The sequence below is a fragment of the Cydia splendana genome, unplaced genomic scaffold (assembly GCF_910591565.1).
Source record: "Cydia splendana unplaced genomic scaffold, ilCydSple1.2 scaffold_49_ctg1, whole genome shotgun sequence".
NCBI classification, from domain to species: Eukaryota; Metazoa; Arthropoda; class Insecta; order Lepidoptera; family Tortricidae; genus Cydia; species Cydia splendana.
The window spans coordinates 736,773-762,314 of record NW_026946892.1 but is presented as its reverse complement, the minus strand read 5'-3'; the positions used below and the strand labels follow the sequence as shown (position 1 = coordinate 762,314).

Here is a 25,542-nt window from a genome sequence, read left to right as displayed (position 1 = left end):
TGCGTCGAGCAGGGCCATAGAGTTGTAGACGCCGACGAGACGCCGACGCTCGAAAGACGCTAGATGTGGGGTGGCCCTAAACAGACATACACTTATTCACAGTCCAAAAACACATACGTTCTTTTTATGATTTTCGGGTTAATCACCTCCACGAACCACATCCCCGCGTCTTTCCAGATTAAAGTTTTCTGTTTAAGAGGCACGGAGAGCAATGATCTAATGTTGTGTTTTCTTAGCACCTCTAGCAGAAGCCCTTCCGCATGGTATCCCGAGTGTAACTGAAGGATGGGCCTCTGCTCCAGCAGTTCATTGATCAGCTTCTTGAGATCGGTCCGGGCTGCCTCCCACTTGTAAATGTCCATGTCAGGTACTAGCTCCTTGGTTGCTGAGATGAATTCAATATTTGTTTCGTCGCTATCTCCGCATTTATAATTGTACCCCAACGTCCCCAACCCCTTGTTACTGAACCACAGCCTCACAACGAGTTCAATGACGTACTCCATTGTTATTTTCCGATTTTTTAATTAATTTTAGAAAGCGTATGCGCCAGTTGCAGGTTGCCGGTAATGTGATCTCATTTATGATATTATAATTGGAAAATACATATAGTATTTAACTGGATCAGTCCTGAGCGGTGGAGGGAAATTACCAAACGAGATAGTCTTATGTATCTATCAGTAGGAGTAGCAGAGAAAGCGTTATTATTGTCACAGTCTCACATTTTTTTTTATTCCCCACAGTGAATTAGTATGGTTTATGGTGGGTAACAAATAACACGACCAAATTACGTAGGTTATGTTTGGTACGTTGTTAGGAATCTTAAAACATGTTTTTAATTTCGTCATATTACATATTTATGTTCTGTCCCTCACGGATCAATATTAGTAAAATCTACTTTATTTCTAGTACTTAGAGTTCATAGTCTTTAAAATAAGCTTCATTATCGGACTAAGGTTACAATACTTAATTCATGACGGCTGATATTTGCTTGTAATTTCATACAAAATGTTAAGGACAGTAGACCTTATTAACTCTAAATACGGTAACGTTTAATACATCAAACTCTCTCTGTCAAATTCTACGGTGAATGGCAAATAGTCATGTCATAATAGGAAGTTACAGTCACATACGACTTTTCGTTTTCGAACGTCACGGTCTACGTCCCAACGATCGGCAACCCGAATGTAACAGCTCGAAATTGCAGGCGTCCATAGGCTACGGTGACTGCTTACCACCAGACGGGCCGTGAGCTCAGTCTTTAAAATAAGCTTCATTATCGGACTAAGGTTACAATACTTAACCCTTAAGCAGGTAGTGTATCTATAAGTACCACATAGCAAATGATTTTTTTTTGGCGAGCTGAGTAAATACAACGACCGCAAAATGTCATTGCCGTAAAGTCTATTAAGTGGGTGATATCGGAAAGTAAAAAAATGACAGGTGTCAAAACAAATTTCTTTGACAATTTAGTTGTCAAGTTCAAATCGACAACAAATGGTAGTTTTTGTACGTTTCTCCCGCTGTATAAGTTCGCTACGCCGAAAAAAAGTACTGTAAGTATTTTGTTTTGTATTTTTATGGTATATTAGTAGATAATGTATGTGTAGTAGTCAAAGTCATAACTTTCCTTAGTTATTGTTTTCTGATAAAATATTCGATATAAAAGTTTGTGGTTCATATGAACCCTCTACCCGTCTGGGGCACGTTCGAGTGGTTTATAAGTGGCCTCTGCCCTGCAGGGAGTTTACATGACATTTAAGGGTAAGATTCATTACTATGAATGAACCCTCATAGTACAAAAGTAATATATTTTCCTTTGGTTTTTAAATTAAATATTTATTCAACGGTCAATCTTTCGAGCCACGACATCCATGCGAGCCAAGAAAGTGCTGGCAGTTAGTGCATTTTGTGACGCAAGTGTAAATGTGATGTGCACATGACTTGCCCTTAAAGCTACTCTGCATGGCTAACAAGGCAGTGGCCATATAAGGACCACGTAGCACCATTGGTAACGAGCAGTGTGCATATAAAAACCACCGGTTTTTTTTTATTGAATTAGGGATCTTTTTAAGCTATTACCTACCCGAATCAGTAATCAAAAGTAAAAAATGCGTCAGGCTGCTGTTTAAGGTTGGTTTTAATGTTGAGTTGATACGACATGGAATCTGACGTGGGGTTCCACTGTATCCCTAATACCTTTATGAAACTCTTGTCGTCAGAGTCAAACTGACGAGGCATCTCACAGTGCTCCTGCGGAAGATCCTGTAATAATTCTCGGCAGTTAGACGACCATTTGCGTAACTCATATCCAGCGCTGCGCATGAGTTCTATGAGTTCTGATTTGAGCTCTTGGGCCTCTGTGATTGAATCAGCCCCAGTGAGGATGTCGTCAACATATACATCTCTGCGCATGATATGAGCAGCCGGCGAGTCTGGATGCTGGGCTTCCCAGTCATCAGCTAATCGAAGTAAGGTCCTTATCGCGACGAAAGGACTGGAGCGTAGTCCGTATGTATTGGTATTTAATTCATATGCCTGTACATCCTGCGACGCGACGGATCCTCGCGCCACAGAATCAGCTGATAGCGCCTATCGCTGGGGTGTATCCACGTCTGCCGGAACATCATTCTGATGTCGGTCGTGAAGACAACTTGATGACGTCTGAAATTTAACAATATTTGAGTAATATCATTTTGAAGCGGTTTGCCTGAGTGAAGGTATTGATTGAGAGATACTCCGGTGCTTGATTTAGCTGCAGCGTTATATACAACGCGTATCTTTTCGGATCCCTTTTTGAAAATTCCGTGGTGGGGTATTACATAGTGCTCGCTCTCGAAATCAAAGTCTGATTTGGACATATGACCAAGTGCCTCATAGTCCCTCATGAATTCTTTATATTTTTCAGCAAATACTGGATTCTTGGCCAGCCTGGCCTCCAAAGAAATCAGTCTACGCATGGTTAGAACCCTAGACTCGCCCAGCTTGGGTCGGTCTGCCAGCAGCGGCAGCCGCACCATGAATTGACCATTATCTAAACGTTGAGTAGTGGAGGTATACAACCTTTCACATTCGAGGTGTTCTGGGTGTTGCGGCCGCTCCTCGGGGGGCTGCTCCACTCTCCAAAACTTTTCTAGGACGTCCTCGAGCCGAGTAGCATGGACGCCGTAGTCCTCTACTGATGTCCCGGCGGTCGGTATTGTTGATGATGATGGGTAATTCCAAATTGCCCCCATCAGCACGTGACCGAAGCAGGTGCCGTACGCCTCAACACCTGGAATGTTAGTGAGTATCTTTGAACCAGTGTATATATAATTGAGCACATCCGTTCCTAGAATGATGTCCACATCCTGCGCTTTATCTAAGGCAGGGTCAGCTAATTCAAGTTTTGATGAATCCAAGTGAGCCTTGATCTCAGTATCATAATAAGGTATGTTCCCCGTAACCTTGTACATGACTGTAGCTACTACACTAATGATAGGTACTGTTTTCCCGAATGGTTTGAATACAAGCTTAGCAAGCGTGCCTGGCACATTCACCTTTATGTCACCTACTCCAAAAATATTATTCCCCGTAAACTGTTGGTGTACTTTGAACCTTTCTACAAATGATTTCTTCACTACAGAGCACCCCGCTCCCGAGTCAAGTAAAGCCCTAGCCTTAACATAAGTTCCATTGCCTGATCTGACCATGATCACAGCTGTAGGAGAGACACGAATTGGCGCCATTCGTAGTCTTTCCTCCGGTGCACCAACAGTGGCCTGATCTCATTGTTGAGGCTCAGGACTGCTCCGAGTCCCGAAGCGCAATGAGTGGAATGACTGCTGCGCCGCTTGAACGCGCGCGCCTACCTTAGCCCTCGGTATGTGACCAGTGGGAATCAGCTGAGCCGGCTGAAGCGCACTATGAGGTGACCCTGTCTCCCTCCTTTGGGGTTAGTCTGATACTGACGGCTTGGGGGACTGCGGCTTCGCAGCCCTTGGCGGAGACGTAGTCGGTCGCTGGGGAGATGGCCACCGCTCCGGCAGCGCGACTGCTCTCGACGTGCTTGGCGTGGCAAGCGGCATGGCCCTTACCCGATGGACAGCTGCTTCAACTGCCATGGGTGGGGCTCTCCTCGCTGCGCCACCAATGCCACCATCGCACAGCAGTGAGTTGTGTGCGGACGACTAACACTGCGCACCAGTTGCGCTGCATGCACTCGCGTGCGTAGTGACTGCGCAGGCATCTGAAGCATGCGCCAGACTTCCTAGCCCAGGTCTTCCGCTCCGAAATCGCCAGGTTGAGGAACTTCGGGCATTTGTACAAGCTGTGCTGGTCACCCGAGCAGTATGAGCAAAGAAGAAGATGAGAGTATGAGAGAACGGAATGGCGCGCAACTGTTTATAAAACAGTAGAACGATACGAGCAGCGGCGTTTAGAAGACCTAGATGCTAAGCGCCATCTCCGTAAGACGCGACCGAAGCCCTCGTATACCTACACCTACAACTCAGCCGGCCAGCTCCACTGCGGACCTTGCGATCGCATCTTCAAAACCAAGTTTGGCTTCGCAAGTCACATTAGAGCGTTCCATCTTCCTAATTAAAACATTTGGAGGAGTCGCCATCGTCGGACACGGCGAGGAGGACTTATTATTATGAGCAAAGAACAGGGGGTAGATTCACCTGATCGGTCTCCTGTTCGATGGCTAGGACCCTCGCTGGCGGTCCAGGCCTCCTTGTAGCTTGACCCGACGGCCCAGCTCTTCCTCGTGCAGGTGCTGAACCACGCTGCGCAGCTGGCTGCTCCGCCGCTGCTGGCGAGACCGCTTGCTGAACCCGGCAATGCTCCTCCAACAGCGCCAGTAGCTGTGAGAGAGTGGGCAACACCTCCGGATTGCCACCATACCTCTCCTCATATAAGGTCCTGATTCTGTTCGGTAGCTTCTGCAAAATTATAAAAACCAATAAGTATGACCACTCCGTGATTGGCTGCTTGAGCTTCTCAAGCGCCTGGACTGACTCCCTGAGCGGGTCATAAAAGGTTGAGCGTGAGCCTGCACTCCAGTGCGACACTGAAGGCAGGTTCATGATCCTGCTTATGAATGTATCTAAAAGCAGCCGGTTATTCTGATACCGCGCCTGCAATAACTGCAAAGCTACCGCGTAGTTCGGTCCGTCCATCGGAAGGTGCTGTATAATTGACAGCGCTTCCCCTTGCAATGACGACCGGAGGTAGTAGTGCTTCTCCGCGTCGGATATATCCCTACTATCTACCAGTGACATAAGGAGATCATAAAATGACAGCCACTCTGGCAGGTTGCCACTGAAGGTGGGCAGCTGCACAGAGGGCAGTTTGACCTTACCTGCCCACTAAGGGGTAAATTCACGATCTACGCGGCCAAAAGTCGATTTATCAAAACAATAAATACCTCTGCGATAACAGCTACCTGCGGTAGAGGACCCTTTAGCGGCTAGATAACAACCCCTCCCACCCTCGTATGCACTTTCTAATTCGTTTCACGTCAGTCGGAATTTGATCGTGTCACTTCGTGTATGTTACTTGTTCTCGGCGCTCTTAGAAAAGCAAAACTTTGACGGTGTGGTTTATTGTTTTTAAGAGATCAAGAGTGAAAAAAAATCATGGATTCTGAAACAGCAGGTTAGTAATTTATAAGCAGAAATAAAAATATGCTTTATTTATTTGTTTTTGAGGCTAGGTTAATGCTCTGAAAGAGAGACTGTTTTTGAGCGTCATTTTTCGCAAAAAAAAAAACTTCACTCGTTAATAAGTAATACAATAGGGTGAGATCGAGCAGAATTGTTAACGACATGTTATAGTCTATTGTTTTGGTTATTATAATTTAAAAAAAAACTTTCCGCATGCTTCCGCCAAATCATAATTTTTATACTTTAAAAATAATCCGCCATTTTACTTAAAAATTAACTTTTTTTTGTATTGAGTTTAATCGACATGTTTATTTGTTTTAGATGTACCAAATACGTCAGAAATGAAGATCGTGACTAGAAAACACATATTTTATCTCTTCAAAAGTAAAAATTTACCTACATTGGAAGAAAAACTGTGTTCCTTAAGAGATCAACTTTTTTCTAGTGAAGGCTGCACTAATGAGCAAATAGAATTATTTAAAAGCAATTTTGCTTATTTCAAGTCAGAATTTAAGACTAGATGGAGTAAAGCTCAGTATAAAGAAGACAGATTCATAAAAAACAATAATTCTTGGCTAGAAGGCTCTTTCGCGATTCCCGTTGCTGAAAGTCCGTTGTTTGTAGATATGCCAAAGGCAAATTTCGGCAACACGAATGATGGAAACACCAGCAGAAGGTTTCTTGATGATCCAAAATTAGCATCAGATATAACTGGAATCAGTTACGAGCTGATATATAGATTAAAAGTAATTTTAGAGACGATATCAAGCTGCCACAAAATTGACTCAAAAAACTCAAAAATACGACAGTAACACAAAGGAAACAGGAGAACTATATGTCAAATTATACGGATGGCATCCCATGACGCCCACGATGCATAAGATACTAGTCCATGGTGCTCTAATTATAAAAAAATGCGTTACTACCTATTGGACAGCTCACTGAAGAAGCTGCAGAAGCGCGTAACAAGCATTTCCGATCTTATCGACTTGATTTCGCAAGGAAGTTTACGAAAGAAAGCTGCAACACGGATATTTTTAATCGCTTACTTTTGAGTTCCGACCCCTTACTGAGCTGCAGGAGAAAAGTAAAAAAAAGAAAGCACAGTACTTTCCTGCCAGAGACGATAGAATTGCTATTGCCTGCCGATCCGAACCCAGAGTGCTCTTCCGGAAGCGAAGAAGAAAACATCATAGCAGAGACTGTAGCTTAATATGGTAACTGATTTTATTTCAGTAATAAATTATTATACACATTTTACTACATTTTTAATTTTTTCCTCTTTTGTGCAGATGTCGAAATTTTACATATCAGTAGAATTTTGAAAAAATTACCCTATAAATTAAAAAAAAATATCATGAAACAGTTGTTTCAACTTCGTAAAACGTTAAAAGATACAAAAACCCGCAAAAATAATTTTGGCCCCGTAGATCATGAATTTACCCCTATGTGCTGCCTGTCCACGGGGTGTGTGTGACTGGCCAGCCTCTCCAGCCTAGCTAGTCTAGCTGGATCAGCAGCCGGTTCACCTCACTAAAACACTCCTGGTATTGGAGCCGTTCCTCCTCGGAGAGCTCACCTTGTAGGCCAGCAGTGACTCGTGCACCTTGACGTACTCGGTATAAATATGATCAAAGTGCCGCTTCGCCACCGACGCGGCCATGCTGTCCGGCCGTGATGTGACCGTGCCAGCATAGTCGGTCAACATCTGGTACTTGGTGCGCAGCTGCACCTTGATTGCCTTTAATGACATGACGTGAATTTACTTTACGATTAATGAAAGACACTAATTTGTGACACTATTTGATTAACAGGTTAGTGGCTTTGGCTTTACTTTAAAGTTGAATTTTATATTGATGATAACCTAATTAATCTATTGGCGACACTTGACGTTGACAGATAATTCTAACCTAAATGTCCCAACTGACGTTTGCCGCGAACCGGAAATGTCCTTATGCTAAAGATGGCCGCACTCCGCACTGTACGGTCCCCGTCCGTCGCCTACGCAAGAAAATGGCGGCCGACGCTTTCACCTTTTATTACGATTGATTTTTCCGCACTATGCCTAACCGCACCGGGCTCAGTTTCCACTGAATTTAACGGCAAAAATGAAATAATGCTGACACGATGACTACTTTGAAGCGATGATTACGCAACCGTTGCGATGTACCGCTGCGATGCTCGCGTTGATGACGATGGCTTTCAATAATATCGTGCTGATTCTTCCCCTCTGATGGGAACACCAAAATGTCTACGTCACTAGGCGGGCAGCCCCGGATTCCCGAATCACGCCCTGATACTTCTCTTTATTTGGTGCTCGTTTGCTGGAGAGGAGCGCCTCTGGCGTCTCGCGGTCCCTGTAGGAGCTAGGCCTTCCTAAGCCTGCTGTGATGCTGATGAGGACCCTGGCCGCTACGGCTTTTGGGTGTTTCGGGTAGGTGTGGCGATGGAAAGAAACTCAGTATTTTCACATACGCGTATAATCTACGTTAACCTACACTTAATTCGTTCGTACACTTACGCCTGATGCGCGACAATCGTGATACGACGGTTACTATTCTTAGAATTAACTATACACTGAAACACACGCGGCGTGGTCAATGGCTGCCCCAAGTCTAGCGTCAAACCCGGCAGTAATGCAACCTACGTGCGTTCGCTGCAACGCTCTAAATCGGCCTGCCGGAAATAAAATCCATTGATATGAAGTTTTACCATAACGAATGTAGTGACATACCATTTAAGTAACGCTTTAGACTCTAGGGAATTGGCCTGCGATTATTGCACACGGCACATGTGAAAGATGCTTACACTTGGCGTAAACAGTTAAAATATTGTTTTTGCCAAGCGGGATCTTCACGAGGAGAAGCATACGAGTCTGACGTTCTAAATGAAGCATTATTTGTTGTGTCAGAATCATTTTGGTCAACACTTTCATGTGATATAGAATCGTTGTCATTTAATTCATTTTCACTATAATTTGATTCGGATTCAGATGATTTTCTCAGTAATGTTTTATTATCTAAACTTTCTTTCATTCCATCTTCAGAAGGACTATATTTCAATGTTTTTACTGACTTGTTCCATTTAAACCTATCTTTATCAAAATCTGTGTCACTAATGTTTAGATTGTTATCATTGTTATTATTTTTATTTTTTACCATTTCACTAAGTGGATCTGTGATTGGTTTCAACATTGCTTCCAACATCATATTATCGTTTGATTTAACATCCCGAATCAGCTTAACTTTTTTTCTTACTGCTTCAGCAGATTGGAGTACTTTTTGTTTAAATAATTTCACCTCGTTAATTTTATGTTTCATGTCCAAACTAGTCGGCTCCATTTTAAGTAATAAGTTTTTAATATAAATACTGTGCTTTATGTATCCAGTTAATCAAGCATGATAAATGTATCAAAACCTTTCCTATAACATCCAGAATTTCTATTACAATCTTTATTTATAGCTAAGTAATCGAACGCCATGTTCCATACTTGTCCGCACATTTCACGAAATTGTGACCATGACATATCACTTCCAACATGTTCATCATAAACATGCTTCAAATTAATATCATCTTGTTTAAAAAGAATGATTAAGTTAGCATTATCTCTTATTAATTGTTTAGGTATTTTACTATACGTTTGATTCAGATAGAAGCTATCTATATTTTTATGTCTTCCCATTGCAAAGTAATCACGTATATTATTTTGATTTTCACATGCAACATCATCAAACATCATGATTGAATTAATGTTAGCTATGTGAGGACTTAGTACTTCATCATTTTCACTATATTTTTGAAATGAAACTGATGGAACCAGCTTTAAAACTTGCTCTAGAAATTGATACATAGGCTGGAATAAGGTTTTCGAGTATACATAAACATTTTGAAAGCGGAGACCTTGTTCATGTAGCAGCAAACCAACAATTAAATTAGTTTTTCCTCAGTTAGACGGACCACATATTATACAGGGAATAGTATCAGGGAAAAGAGAACCATGACGAAAATAGTGTTTATTGGGCGAAGAAAAAACGATATCCAACTGCAATCTGTGAGGTTGTTTTACAAACTTCATGTTACCAATAGCCACGTGCAACAAATTTGAAAGGCAATATGCGAATAGTATACTTTCATAAGCTTTAGAGTATATATTCAAATAATTCATTATATATTTTAAATAACCGAATGTCGATCAAGTTGAACGCATTACGGAACGGAGTCTCGATCGATAATTAAGAAGTGAAACGCGTTCCTATCGATAGTCTGTTTTCTATCACAAGTAGGCAATTGAGCGTTAAAAACGCGAAACGCGATTGTGAACGGAAGAACGGAACGGAGTCTCGTTCGATAATTAAGAAGTGAAACGCGTTCCGTTCGATGATGTGTTTTTATATAATAAGTAACCGATCGACCGACCGATCGATCTCGAAATTAACAAGGTGAGTTTCAAACGTTAGCGGTGTATAAACTGAATGACGATCCAATTGAACGCATTACAATTTCAACGATGTGGGCTGCAACGTTTGTAACGGCTTCGTTCAACTACATCCAATCATTTGTATACATTGGGCAAGCTGTCCCACGGATCGGAATATTGGGCAAGGTACCTCACGGACCGGAGCGGAGCAGAGCGGAGCGGAGGGGAGCGGAGGGGAGTGGGGTAGAGTGCCCAATATATACCTACTAGTGTCTAACAAGCAAAATTGAGCGACAAGCAGTAGCCACGATAATGCGCAACACCAACAAGGCAGAGCAGAGCGTCTAGGAAGAGCATCAGCCCCACCGCCACTACCCAGCACCTGCAGCGCGTCACCAGCACCAGAGCCGTCGCTACTATCCCCCCAGTGCCCAACAACGACCATACGATGTTAAGAGATACAATTTAAGCATAACTGTGTTAAACCAATTTCAATTATTGTTGTATGCAATGTGAATATTTCCGTACCATCTAAATTCATAAGAATATTATGACCAATATTCAAAAGTTATATGACCAATTAAAATCACTACAGGAAGATATTAGAAAATTAGTACCAAAACGCCTAAAAGAGGCTAATGGTCAAGGTAAACTCCAGCAAGTAAAACTATTATATAATCAGTACGAAGAATATATAGACCTATATAGTTCTAAATTAGAAAAATCTGAAATTTCTATACAGGACAGCGAGTTAATCCAGTCTTATTGTCCAAAAATAGAAGAAATTTACAGTAAAATTATAACTCAATACGAGCAAGACAACAAAGATCAGGTCACAATGACGTCAAATGACAGCTTTAACCTGAAAACAGCAGTAGCATTGCTACCAGCTATGGACGGTTCAGAGGCCGTGACTAGACAACTTATAGACGCCATAGAGTTATACTCTACGATGATAAAAGATTCAGATTCACAATTATTGGTGAATTTCATTATTAAGACTCGATTAACACAAAGTGCTAAACTTAGAATATCCGAAAAACATACCAGTGTAAGCGATTTAGTTGATGAGATGAAACTCCGTCTTTTACCGACTAAATCGGCAACTGCAATACAAACCAAGCTATTTACGGCAAAACCGGGAAATAGGTCAATCGAGCGATACGGACAAGAGTTAGAGGAATTATTTGTAAACCTCACAGTAACACAGGCCAATGGGAAACCAGAGGCATAATATACGGTCTTAAATCGTTCAATGAAAAAATGGCAATAAATAAATTCGCGGAAGGCCTGCGAAATGACAAACTAAGTACCATTATAGCTTCGCGAGGATACACCTCGCTAAAAGATGCCATACAAGGTGCAAAGGACCAAGAGGTGTCCATATCATCTACGGCCGCTCCGGAGCAAGTTTTGTACTTCCGTAACAAAGGGTATAATAACCACAGACAATACAGGTCTAATTACAATAATAAACCAGTGGGTAAATACCCACAGCGTACACGCCCTACTAGCGGTAATACGTCAAACAAGCCACCAAGGGTGCACACCCAGATGAAAGACACTCGACCTATACGAACCGCGAAAAACTATAATACGCGTACATATACAAATTACCAACGTCCTCGTCAAAATATACCTAACGGACGATATCAAGTTAATACGGCGATACAAAATACACCAGATGAAAGCTCAGCCTCAGCTGTTACAATTTTTTCGTGAATAACAACTATATCCTAACTTATAGCCATATGAATTCAGTTCAATTTGCGATAAACGGTACAACGCACAGATGGCATATTGACACAGGCGCGAGTCTAAGCGCAATAACGAACGACGCGGCACTAATATCTCGCGGACACATGATACCAAAGATGACTCATATCAACGGAGTCGGAGGAAAAATAACGTCATACAATACAATTACTCTACACTTGCAGAGTGAAAACCAATCATTTGAGCATGAATTTCATGTATTCCAAAAATTACCATTATAGGTCGACGGAATAATTGGGCAAGACTTTCTGATAAAATACAAATGTGTTATAAATTACGAAAAAGGAGCAATCACATTAAACAATAACAACGAATTAATTACAATACCATTGACATTACAAGATGACAATAACAGAACCATTAGTTCAAATCAAATACAATTAATTACCCGCAAGAAGTGAATCTATTGTAAAATTACCCACAAATTATACAGGGGATTACGTTGTATTGTCAAGCGAAATTGGGGAAGGATTTTTTTTAGCCAATACCTTAACACGTAGCAAAAGGGGAAGATAACTGATAAAATATTAAACAGACGTGAAGAAGACGTAACTTTAAACAATATCACACCAGAAATAAAACCATTGCGTGATTATAATTGTTTCACATATGAGAAAACTAAAAATAACGCAAACCGAGTAAAATTACTTTATTCTCTTTTGAAATTCAACAACTTAAACAATGAAGAAAGCAACTCAATTGCCAGCATTTGCGCGAAATATGCCGACATGTTTCAACTGCCGGGTGATGTGTTAAATACTACAAACCTATATGAACAAAAAATACATTTAAAACCCAACGTATCACCCGTATATACTAAACCCTACCGATTACCTCAGTCACAGCAATCAGAAATAAATAGACAAATAAAACAAATGTTGGAAAATGACATCATAGAAGAGTCACGGTCGGAATGGGCAAGTCCGTTACTACTCGTTCCCAAGAAACCAGACTCAAATGGAGATAAAAAATGGAGATTGGTAATAGATTACAGGAAAGTAAATGAGGTAATAGAAAACGATAAATTCCCTTTACCCAACATCACGGAAATCTTAGATTCTTTAACCGGTGCTATGTATTTTAGCACCTTAGGCTTAAACCAGGGTTATTATCAAATAAAACTTGATCCCGAGAGCAGGAAATACACCGCGTTCGTAGCAGATAAACACTATCAAATGAAACGCCTACCTATGGGATTAAAAAATTCACCAAATGCTTTTAGCAGAGCAATGACCATAGCTATGTCTGGACTAAACTACGTGCAATGTATAGTTTATTTAGATGACATCATTGTCATGGGTCAAAACTTGCAACAACATAATAAAAACTTAACAGATATTTTTGAGACATTAAGACAAGTAAATTTTAAACTAAACCCCCTAAAATGTAATTTTTTGCAAAAATAAATTTTGTATCTAGGACATGTAGTAACTTCTGAAGGGATAAAACCCGATCCAAAAAAAGATTTCAATAGTTCAAAACTATCCAGTACCGAAAAACTCAGACGAGGTCAGACGTTTTGTAGCTTTTGTAAATTATTACAGGAAATTTATTAGGAAATTCTCCGAAATAACACAACCACTAAACAATTTATTAAAGAAAAATGTAGAATTTAATTGGACGAAACAATGCGACGACGCATTTAAAAAATTAAAAATAGCCATCAGTACCCCACCATTACTACAATATCCGGATTTCTCAAATGACAACACGTTCACGATACACACAGACGCATGGGGCATAGCTTTAGGATGTGTCTTATCAAATAAAAATGGATTACCAGTAGCATATGCAAGCAGACCTCTAAACAAAGCAGAGAAAAATTATCCCACGACAGGAAAAGAACTACTAGCTAAGTATGGGCAGTGAAATATTTTAGACCATACTTATATGGACGAAAATTTAAAATTATCACCGATCACCGCCCACTTATTTATTTATTCAAAATGAACAATCCTTCGAGTCGACTCAACAAGTTCTGATTGTGCCTAGAAGAATACGATTTCACTGTAGAATATTTGAAATGTAAAGATAACGTAGCTGCAGACGCGTTATCTAGGATTGAAATTTCCAGTGAAGAACTAAAGAACATGACAAAGCAAATGGTATCAGTAATGACTAGAGCACAGAGGAAACGCATGGAAGAGCAAGAAAACAATAATAAGTCACAAGACAAGGGTTCCAACTGTGACTGACCTGCACAACCAGACATAGTAGAACTCCTCAAAAAACCTCAGGAATTACCGGAATTAAGTTTCGATAAGCGCGACTACCACAAAATACTAAAACAATCAGATCGCGTCATGAGTCGAAATAATGAAATCATATACTCGCCGTCCTTGGCGACACTGTGTGTCAAGCCTATTACTCTATCGCGTACGAAACGAGCTTTCTTAGCGAGAGAATTAGATGCATTTTGCAAGGCACAACAAATAAAAGAGGTATGCATACTATATAATGATGATACCGCATTTATCATAAAGGAGCTAGCTCAATATATGCATACACACAATACCGGGTCCGGACCCCGATTATGTATTATTAAAGGTGTCACAAAAATAACAAATAAAGATGACCAACGCGTCATATTAAACGATTTTCATTTATTGCCCACTAGCGGTCACGCAGGAATTCGAAGAATGACCAATAACGTAAAGCGGTACTACTACTGGCCCGGAATGGATAACGACATTAAGAAATTCGTAAAAAAATGTGATAAATGTCAAAAACAAAAAATCCATAAAAACGTTAAACAACCGCTATGTATTACTAGCACGGCAACAGCGTCATTCGATAAGGTATACCTAGACTTATGCGGACCCCTAACTAAAGATACAAATGGATATTGCTATATACTTACGTTACAGTGCGAGCTCACAAAGTATGTAGAGGCATATCCACTGCTAAATAAGGAGACAGACACAGTCGCGAGAGCTTTAGTTGATAATTTTATATTACGATATGGTATTCCCAAGGAAATAGGAACAGATAGGGGAAGTGAATTCATCTCATCAACTATGTGCGAAATTTGTAACATTTTAGGTATAAAATAATTGCAATCAACCGCGTACCACCACGAAAGCCTTGGTTCCTTGGAAAATTCACATAAAGCTCTAGGAGCATTTTTAAGAATACAAACAGACAACCAGGCTCACCAGTGGGCTCACTAATCTATACGAATTTATATTATGATCGTCAAGTAGGAAAATAACAATTGATTTAATTATACAAATGTCAAGCAATACACAATTTAAAAACCATTATAAGCAATCAATTAATTAACTAAATTATTAACAATGTCAATATGGTTAAGATAAGCACGGATATCTCATAAGGATCATCAAATTAAAATAAAATAAATGAAATACAGGTCAATAGAAAAATTAACTACATTCAGTTTATTAAATTACATGTCATTTCCATATATTCATTTACAGAATATAATGGATTATCCAATAAAAAGAGTCTCAATTGGCGTTCAAATGTTTCGTCAGATGGTTCGGTTCGCAATTTTGCAGGTAGACGTTCATAGTAGGTTGGTCCAATCACCCTCGGATTTTTGACTGAAAGTGCCATGCGACGCGGCACTGTGCGTAGTCTCCCCGTGGATCGGAGCTGTTTGCCCACAACCTCGACACGTTTGAACATTGGCAAATTATTTCTTACAAACATTAATACTTGACATATTTCAAGTATGTATGTATGTGTGTGTGTAAGTGTGTATGTATGTATGTGTGTGTTGTGTTGTAAATCAAAACTAGATGCCACGAATATTCGGCAACTATTCGGTATTCGGCCTATTCGGCCACTTTGCCGAATATTCGGTATTCGGCCGAATGTTGCCTAATATTCGGCCGAATACCGAATATCTGTTGCACCTACCTAAAAAGAAAAATTTCACAAAAAATAACCAAAAACTAGGTATATTTAATATTTAAAATGTATTCTTGGAAAGGGGTTAAATACGAAGGCACGTTTTTGAGCATTTACGGTCTTCTAAAAATACACCTTGGCTATGGAAAAACTGTATTGCCTATCGGTCATGTCGGTTAGAAATTTTGCGGCCCGCTCTTCTACTATTAGTAATAGGGTCCCCTTTTACCCTTTGGGTACGGAACCCTAAAAAACGGTCGTTTATTCGGAACGTTTCCTTTCTAATCCAAAAGGCCTATAGTTGCTGAATCGACTACTTTCCTACTGATGTCGCTTACGAACGTTATTCTTTATTCAAGCTGTATCGATGTAAATAAATCAAAATAAATAATAAAAAAAAACGAAAAAAAAAAGCAAAAAAAAACGGTCACCCATCCAAGTACTGACCACTCCCGACGTTGCTTAACTTTGGTCAAAGATCACGTTTGTTGTATGGGAGCCCCATTTAAATCTTTATTTTATTCTGTTTTTAGTATTTGTTCTTATAGCGGCAACAGAAATACATCATCTGTGAAAATTTCAACTGTCTAGCTATCACGGTTCGTGAGATACAGCCTGGTGACAGACAGACGGACGGACAGCGAAGTCTTAGTAATAGGGTCCCGTTTTACCCTTTGGGTACGGAACCCTAAAAATGAGCACAAAGAATATTCGTCTGTACAATGCACAACATAAAAATCAACGCGCGGGCGAAGTTGCTCATCATCATCATCATCATCTCAGCCATAAGACGTCCACTGCTGAACATAGGCCTCCCCCTTGGACCTCCATACGTGCCGGTTGGAAGCGACCCGCATCCAGCGTCTTCCGGCGACCTTAACAAGATCGTCTGTCCATCTTGTGGGTGGACGTCCTACGCTGCGCTTGCTAGTCCGTGGTCTCCACTCGAGCACTTTTCGACCCCATCGGCCATCTTCTCTGCGTGCAATGTGGCCTGCCCATTGCCACTTCAGCTTGCTAATCCGGTGGGCTATGTCGGTGACTTTAGTTCGTCTACGGATCTCCTCATTTCTGATTCGATCACGTAGAGAAACTCCGAGCATAGCCCTCTCCATAGCTCGTTGAGCGACTTTAAGTTTTGAGATGAGGCCGATAGTGAAAGACCACGTTTCGGAGCCGTAAGTCATCACTGGTAACACACATTGATTAAAGACTTTCGTCTTGAGGCACTGAGGTATGTCGGACGAAAAGACATTACGTAGTTTCCCGAACGCTGCCCAACCGAGTTGGATTCGGCGGTTGACCTCTTTCTCGAAGTTGGACCTACCTAATTGGACTACTTGTCCTAGGTAGATGTACGAGTCAACAACTTCGAGTACCGAGTTCCCAACAGAGACTGGGATGGGCACAACGTTGGCATTTGACATAAGTTTCGTCTTGTCCATGTTCATTTTCAAGCCCACCCGTTGTGAAACTCGGTTGAGGTCATCGAGCATCATGCTGAGTTCCTCCATCGACTTTGCCATGACTACGATATCGTCGGCAAACCGAAGGTGAGTGATGTATTCGCCGTTGATGTTGATGCCAAGTCCTTCCCATTCCAGGAGCTTGAAGGCGTCTTCCATTACGGCAGTAAACAGTTTCGGAGAGATAACGTCTCCCTGCCTTACGCCTCTTCGCAATGGAATCGCCCTCGTGCTCTGCTCCTGTACTCGGACCGACATGGTGGCGTTACTATACAAACACTTCAACACTTCGATGTACCGATAGTCAATATGGCATCGCTGAAGAGACTCAAGCACCGCCCATGTTTCCACCGAATCGAAGGCTTTCTCATAGTCCACAAACGCTAAGCATAATGGCAAGTTATACTCTTCGGTCTTCTGTATAACTTGCCGCAGCGTATGGATGTGGTCTATGGTACTATAGCCTTTTCGGAAACCGGCTTGTTCGGGAGGCTGGAAGTCATCAAGTCTGTGTTCGAGACGGTTCGTGATGACCCTTGAAAACAGCTTATAGACATGGCTCAGAAGCGTGATGGGTCTGTAGTTCTTCAATAGGTTGTTATCACCTTTTTTGAAGAACAGCACCACCTCGCCTCTATTCCATGTTTCAGGCGTTATGCCCTCGGACAAGACGGAATTAAAGAGCTTCTGGAGGACTTTAAGTACCGGTGTTCCACCCGCTCTCAGAAGCTCTGAAGTGATTCCGTCTTTGCCCGGCGCCTTGTTGTTCTTAAGCTGCTTCAGGGCCATCCTAATCTCGTACAGACTGATGTCCGGGATATCTTCGGTATAATGTCGGGACAGCTTGGCTCTTGGATCTCCTACCAAGCTGTCAACGGGCTTTGCGATCGAAGTGTATAACTGTCCATAGAACCTCTCGATCTCACCTAAAACCTCCGCTTTGCTCGACGCTATGCTGCCATCTTCCCGTTTCAGCTTTGTCAGCTGGCTTTGCCCAATAGACTTGTCCTTTGCGAACACTTTGGAGCCTTGGTTTCGCTCAATAGTCTCTTTAATACGGTTAGTATTAAAGAGACGCAGATCATGTCGCAAGGACTTAGATATACGTCTATTGAGCTGCCTATATGACTCCGCGTCATCGGGAGACTGCAACTGTAGCGAGCGTCGTTCAGCCATGAGGTTTAAGGTTTGCTCGGTCAATTTCTGAGGTCTATCTTTACGGCGGGATCTAAAAAACTTAGACCCTACTGTGTGGACAGTTTCCACTAGCCCGTCGTTGATTTCGTCCACTGAAGCCAAGTTCTCTAGGCAAGTAGGCAAGCAAAGCGGTTAGAGAGCTCGAGTTGAAAGCTTTCGGGGTTTTGAACATAGGCTCGAGTAGGTCGGAGCGTAGACTTCATCAGGCTGGACCTTTCAAGTTTAATATTGATATTCAGTGTGCCTCTTACGATTCGGTGATCACTACCGGTCTTTACCCTGTTGATCACAGAGACATCACTGAATATCCGTTTCTTGTCGGTCATGATGAAGTCTATCTCGTTTCTCGTGGAACCGTCAGGACTCATCCAGGTCCATTTCCTGTGAGGCGGCTTCTGGAAGAAAGAGTTCATCATGAAGAGTTCCTCTCTCTCCAGAAAGTCGGCCAGCCTCTGACCCCTAGGGTTCCGTTGCCCATACCCAAAATTGCCCCACTCTCAACTCATCCCCGCTTCTCTTGCCCAACTTTGCGTTGAAGTCCCCCATAACAACAGTAAAGTAGGTTTTAGAAGTATGTATGGCCCTACTTACGTCCTCATACATAGCTTCTACTTCATCATCGGAGTGTGACGAGGTCGGTGCGTATACCTGAATGACCTTCAGCGAATATCTTTTGGATATTCTGAGTATTAGGTATACCACCCTGCTCGACACACTGTCGATGGTTATTATGTTGTTTACGAGGGACTTGTGAACGAGAAACCCGACACCACCTTGGGACTGTTGGTCGCCCTCCCGGTGGTAGAGCAAGTTACCAGACTTCAGGGTTGTCGTGTCCTCCCCCTCTCTACGGACTTCGCATAACCCTACAATGTCCCAGTGTAACCTGCTCAGTTCCTCTTCCAGCTCGCAGATCTTTTCGTCAGTCCTCATAGTGCGTATGTTGTGTGTTACCAGGGCCAGTCGTCGTCGGGGCGGGTAGCCGGATCTTTGCCGGAGATTCTTAGCACCCCTGACCCCGCTAATGCCCTGACCGCTACCATAGCCAGAGCACCGGGGGTCGCCGGAACCTCGGGGCCGTGGTTCTATTGTGCTCATCATGATGGGGGGTGAATGCCATAATCGCCACGCTTGGCAGGCGGGTTGGCGATCGCAGTCGAGTACACCGAATTTGAGGGACGCTGCTGCCCGTCCACCGGTGGTCTTTGCTCGGCGCAAGCAATATCATTCTTCGAATCGGTGGCTCAACGTGCTGTCCCTCACGCCACATGAAGAGAAACAGAGGCGTTTAGCCGAGGCGAAGTTTCGCTACTCACCCAACCAAATAATCAACACCGCCAAAGAGCTCGATACTAAAGCGCCCGCCATTCCGCGCGCGGTTCTAAAGCGCATGGTTTACACGGCCGGCATAGCGCGAGTGTCCTCGCGGGCCATGATGGACCCGCAGACGGTGAGCCAGAATGTGTTTATTCAATTAGCGCACGCCATATACGCGCTGATGAAGGATAGCAAGTATAAACGGCTCACTGTACGTCTTGACCACGCCGGTGATTCACAACACCCAGAAGCAGACGAGCCTGCCGCGGGCCTCCTTGATTGAATATTCTCTAAAAGCGGGGGACCCGCGGTAAAGTACGGTACTCATGTGCCGCTGCGCTTTGTGAAAGAATCTATCCGATACTTTTTGGATAGACACAATCTGGATATGCAGTCCATTGGCTCTTCGACCCACCCTATAAGTTTTGAGAAACAGGTGATTGACAAGATTAGATTGTTTTACATCAATTCAATGTCGCAGTTTCTGCGCAATTGTGAAACTCTCATGCGTTACGCCAAAAAGATGACCCTCAAGCCCGACATAATAGCTGGAATGCGCGAAACCAAGACGGATGTGTGCCGGGACACATTTTACTCGTTCGCCAAGTCTGCCTATACCCCGCAGACGGGCAACCCGAAGCACCCGCTGAGTGGCAATCCGTTTGTGACCCCTCCAAAAAGAAACAACCTGTCCCCGCAACTACTGGCCGAGCGCAAACGCGATCTGACTATTCTGATAAAGATAAAGATAAGAAGATAAAAAATAGTTTATTCAAGTAGGCATATTACAATGCGCTTATGAACGTCAAATAAAGCTATACCGGCTCCAACCCTACACCTCTGCCTCGAGAAGATTTAAATCCCCCCTCAATTGGAGGAGGGTATCCCAATATGGGACCGGCAACAAACTCGGCGGGACACATTTTTTCAAAACATTATTACATCTTATAATTAACATGCATTACGAGTAAATAAGAAAAATACAATTTAAATTACTATATAATTCATGCAATTATACTCAGTAAGTATATAACTTTATAGAAATATGATTAAAAAAAGGCTGCTATTTATCACCAGATTTAATAAAATTTAATACCAAAAAAATCTACTTTACCACCCTAAAATAATAACCGATCACCAAAATTATAACACCATTTTAATGTGAAATGATTACCAATTTTATCACATTTTACTATCCTATTAAAGGAAATGACACCAAATTAATAATTATTAACCCAAAAATTGTAAATGATTACCAAATTTCAAACCCCATTTTAATGTGAAATGATAACCAAATTTTTACATCTTGCTATCCTATTAAATAAAATGACACCAAAATAATCATTGTAAACCCAAAAATAGTAAATGACCACCAAAATTAGAACTCCATTTTAATGTAAAATTCTAACCAAATTTTTAAATCTTTCTATCGTATTAAAGCAAATGACTCCAAAATAATCATTGTAAACCCAAAAATAGTAAATGACCACCAAAATTGTAACCACATTTTAATTAAAAATGTGCAAATATTTAATATATCGTTATCCTATTAAATTAATTAATCCACTTCGTCATCTTTTTCTAACCTAACCTAACCCACTTTTCTAGTAGCATTTCGTTTCTGTATGGGTTGCAGTTCAAACCTAACCTAACCCACTTTTCTAGTAGCATTTCGTTTCTGTAAGGGTCGCAGTTCAAACCTAACCTAACCCACTTTTCTAGTAGCATTTCTTTTCTGTATGGGTCGCAGTTCAAACCTAACCTAACCCACTTTTCTAGTAGCATTTCAGTATGCTACTAGAAGAGTAGGTTAGGTTAGGTAGGTATGCGGTGCGGGGTACGGGGGGTTGAGCGGGAGGGGCTAGTAATTTTGGCATCATTTTACTTTATTTGGTAATATGTATACATTTTTTGGTAATCATAGTGGTTTATTTAGGTAAAATATCGCATTAATTTGGTCTTCAAGATTTGGTGATCATTAATGATTTTTGGTGATCATTCAATATATTTGGTATTCGAATACAATTTGAAGTGCAGTCGTAATTAAAACGGTGGTACTTTTGTAATTTTAGGCCTTATATAAATATAATATAAATATAAATATAAATATTAAGGACATTTTTACACAAATTGACTAAGCCCCACGGTAAGCTTAAGAAAGCTTGTGTTGTGGGTACTCAGACAACGATATATATAATATATAAATACTTAAATACATAGAAAACAACCATGACTCAGGAACAAATATCTGTATCATCATACAAATAAATGCCCTTACCAGGACTCGAACCCGGGACCATCGGCTTCATAGGCAGGGTTACTACCCACTAGGCCAAACCGGTCGTCTTATTATTTTGGTGTTCAGTAATTTTTTTTGGTAAGCATGATTTTTTTATTTAGGGTACCAAAGTATTTTTTGGTGGTCATTATATTTGTAGCCTTAAAAAAAGCATATATGTACATGAAATCATACAAATACGTAGCTCTTGCAGAAAACATATCAAATTTTTACAAAAGGAAAAGAAAATAAAGTCAATAAAAGAAATGAGAATACATATTATATGAATCTGACTGATTGTTATGAGATGCCTTCATAAAATTTGATGTACTTTCTTACCTGAGCTGAGTCACCTATAAATCTACACATAATACAATGCTTTTAATTGCTACTTGTTCTTATGACAGTTTCTGGTTTGGACCATGCATGTTTGTCTGTCAAGTAGTCCTCGACTCTGTAATAAGCCTTCAACATCAATGACTTTTTTAGGTAATTCTTAAGAGCTGGAAAGGGTAATCTTAAAGCATCCTCAGGTAACTTGTTATAAAAATGAATGCATTGCCCAACGAATGACTTTTGTACTTTACGAACACGAAACTTTTTGATAGCAAGCTTATTTTTATTTCTAGTATTATAATTATGGACATCAGAATTCTTAGTGAAGGAGTCTAGATTCTTAACAACATAAATAATACTATCATATATGTATTGGGAAGCTACAGTTAAAATATTAATTTCTTTGAAAAGTTCTCTTAATGATTCACGCACTCTTAAATTATATATAGAACGAATGGCTCTCTTTTGTAAGACAAATATAGTCTGTATGTCAGCTGCTTTGCCCCAAACCAGAATACCATATGACATTACACTATGAAAATAACTATAATAAACAAGGCGAGCTGTTTCAACATTAGTCAATTGTCTAATTCTCCTCACGGCGTAAGCGGCCGAACTTAATTTGTTTGCTAGTGTTCCTATATGAGGACTCCATTGTAGAAGAAGCGCAAGAATCAAAGAGCACCAAGCGCTCCAATCGAACGCCTCGAGTGAATTACAGCTCCGATTCGGAAGATCAGGTGCCAAGATCGCAAACCGGGTTCAAGACCCTGCAATCGCCGCGAGCTAATGGTTCAAATCGAGCGTCTCGAGTGATCGATAGCCCTGATCCGGAAGACGAGGTGCCTTTGGCGAGATTGATCAAGACAGACGGACGTGGTTCGGCGGCCGCGGTGGCCCCGAAACGCAAGGGGGGTCGCCCACGCAAAAGTAAAGCCCCCTGTATCTGCTGCACATAGGCCAGAAAACAGAAATAGGGTAGGTTGTGAGAGGAGTGCGTGCCGAGTTCTCTGACATCCTTGCTCCGCCTCATCCCCACTAGCCATAAATTTTTTTGCAACGCTGCGTAAAAAGGGCATATGTACACTCATGTGTCTGCGGCTTGACACCACACGGGTCGTATGTTTGAATAAGCTAATGGCTTCGTACGCTTACACCACCATCAAGTCTCGCAATTCGCACAAGAAATATTTCATAAAGTTTTTTAAACATTCGCTCAAGTTTGACGAGTTTCTAACCAGTCATATGGCCGCGGGCCGATCAAAGGGATATTGTAAAAAAAAATTGAAATATGCCAAATCGTGCACCCCAATACAGCAGAGGCTATTCACCGCATGGTTGAAACGTGTGCGCGACGCGTACCGTGACCGGGATCGATTGGCTGCCGGCATAGACTTGTACGACGACAGCGGCGGGCTGGTAAAGAGTTTGCGCACGGCGCCGGTCCAGAGCAAGCCTGATAACCCCGCGGACGCCCGAAGAGTGTACGAGTGCGCCCTGAAGACGCTCACGGGCTCCGCACCCACGCTCGCGTCGGCGCTAGTGTACGGTTGCCGACACACCGGCTGTCGGCCCAGCGAGTTGTTGCGCATGACGACTGAGCAGTGGCGCCTGCTGGGCGAAGTGGGCCAGTGTCGGAAAGCCAGTAAAACTTCACCATGTCGCCGCACGTGGCGCGCGTGATAACGCCCGTGATATCGCCCCTGACGTCAGATCGGAACCCACGGCACCTGGCGGCCATGTACACGAGTGCGCTCAAAGAATTTGGCCGAACGTGGCGCACTGCGACCGGCCGCCGCAAGCCGCCCGGGGTCGGGTTCAAGGTGTTTCGTAACCTGGTCGCGTACGAGGGTCTTGTGTATGGAGAGAATTTTGCTTTGCGCCAACTGTTGCGCCACTCAAACCCGCGCATGACGGAGCACTACGCCCGCAAGTTTGGCACCAGCGCCGGGCTCGAATTTGCAAACAAATTACACTGGGCGGTGACCGGCCACGTGAAATAAGATGCTAATCCTCAATGATTGCATCGCACGGCTTATGGGTAACGGCCTCGTGCTCGAAATTTTTGCGGCGAGCCATGGCTACGGCATCCACCATCAGTATCCGCCGGCACTTCCGCCTGTAGTTCGCTGGTATATGGAGCATCAAACGGGCCGTGATCACTTCGTCGGCGACAACACCCTGCATCTTATCCCCTCAAAAACCTTGCAACTTTAACTGAGGTTTTACTGAAGAGGTGAGGATGTTAAGCTGGTTTGGTTCCTCTTAGGGCGTCCTACTTCCAGTGTCACTTTGACGTACTATTTTTGCGTGCAACTTTTACTGAGGTTTTACTGAGGAGGTGAGGATGTTAAGCTGGTTTGGTTGCTCTTAGGGCGTCCTACTTCCAGTGTCAGTTTGACGTACTATTTTTGGAACAGCACCCTGTACATTCAGGTATTCAACGCTGTACCACGGGCACACGAGCCGCGGCAAATGGTATACAAATCGCGCGGTAGCACGCCGCCGAACTCGGTGAGCCTAGCCACCGCCGGCCCGATTTTCAGCACAGGCTCGTCGAGAAGCGCGTTGACGTGTGCCGCCGTATTTGCGTCCACCGCGTTGGTGTCGACGAGCAGCGGTTCACGTGCCCCGTAATGCAGCCTCAGCGCCTCGGCTAGAGCCGTATTGCCCGCGTCCGCCACGGCGGCCACGAAACGAGACGGCGCGTCGTCATAATGTGACCATTGTCTGTCACCGCTTAGAATATTTTTGAAAATTTGCATATTAATATGATCCGATCGAGAGGACACACCCGCAATTAGCTCAATCTTTAGCGCCATGTATTCGTTGCTGCTGGGCAGTTGGCAATTATCATTTTTCAGGGCAGCATTTAACCTCTTCGCCGCATGCTTTTTATTCTCTCACGGATACGGGCTCGATATCACCATCATCATGTCGGTTCGATGCAATTGCTGTTGCATCAGCAAAAGTTCGTGGATGCCGCCCGCGTGCGCCGGCGTGGTCATATAGCGGACCAACTCGTCGTACTCGTCGGGGGAGAGGTGCGCCAAGAACTCGGCCACCTTAATGCTGTTGCACAGGAACCCGAGACGCCGAAACTCTCTCTTGACATCCTCGATAGAGGTGACCTCGCGACGAAAGGTGCCATCGTTGGTAGACTTTAGCTTGCAACCGTTCACAATAAACTTTCCAGAGACCAACTCTTGCAACTGGTCCGTCATCACGTTGAGCGAA

The 25,542-nt window shown here is 42.6% G+C and overlaps 1 long non-coding RNA gene across 1 annotated transcript in view; it reads left to right on the top strand.

The window, feature by feature from the left end:
* The window catches only part of LOC134805704 (uncharacterized), a 364,302-nt gene that overhangs the window by 175,288 nt on the left and 163,472 nt on the right, over positions 1-25,542 (top strand). The window lies entirely within an intron of this gene.